This window comes from Sinocyclocheilus rhinocerous, unplaced genomic scaffold (genome assembly GCF_001515625.1).
Source record: "Sinocyclocheilus rhinocerous isolate Xijiao unplaced genomic scaffold, SAMN03320098_v1.1 scaffold2428, whole genome shotgun sequence".
Classification (NCBI taxonomy): domain Eukaryota; kingdom Metazoa; phylum Chordata; class Actinopteri; order Cypriniformes; family Cyprinidae; genus Sinocyclocheilus; species Sinocyclocheilus rhinocerous.
Window position 1 is genome coordinate 148,662 of NW_015643186.1, and position 608 is coordinate 149,269.

The window sequence follows — 608 nt, forward strand, 5'->3', positions numbered from 1 at the left end:
AGAGATTTTCTGAATGGCGATTCTTTCTCGAGTCGATTCTGAGCTTAGTTCTGAACAGCAGATGGCGCTGCATGCTTTAGAATCAGCCGTACTCTGCTCGTTTCCAAATCCTTACACACACTTGAACCTAAAATAATCATTCATAAGATTCGAAAAGGTTGAAGCGAATCACAAGGGTGTTCACCGTGGGCTGTGTTTACATTAATCTGGCGTCATAAAAGCATTCTGAGCCGAGGTAAAATTACAGACTCAGCCGAACACACAAGCGCTCTTCTTCATAAGCATTTGAGTGTGCGGATAAAAACTAGAGTAGAGCGCCATCTGCTGTTAAAATCTAAGCTCAGAATCCATTCCAGAGAGAATTGCGATGCATTCGGAAGATCTCAGAATCAATCCACGAATCGATTCTGCATTGATTTATCGTCGCAGCCCATCATCACCATCACCAACCTTATCATCACTATCACCATCATCACCACATTACCACCATCACTATCACCAACCACATTATCATCATCACTATCACCACCACCATCATCATCATCACCATCACCAACCTTATCATCACTATCATCACTATCACCACATTACCACCATCACTATCACCA

The 608-nt window shown here is 42.6% G+C and overlaps 1 protein-coding gene across 6 annotated transcripts in view; it reads right to left on the bottom strand.

Moving 5' to 3' along the window:
* Positions 1-608, bottom strand: part of cntrob (centrobin, centrosomal BRCA2 interacting protein) — a 30,487-nt gene that overhangs the window by 9,136 nt on the left and 20,743 nt on the right. The gene's annotated exons all lie outside the window — the stretch shown is intronic.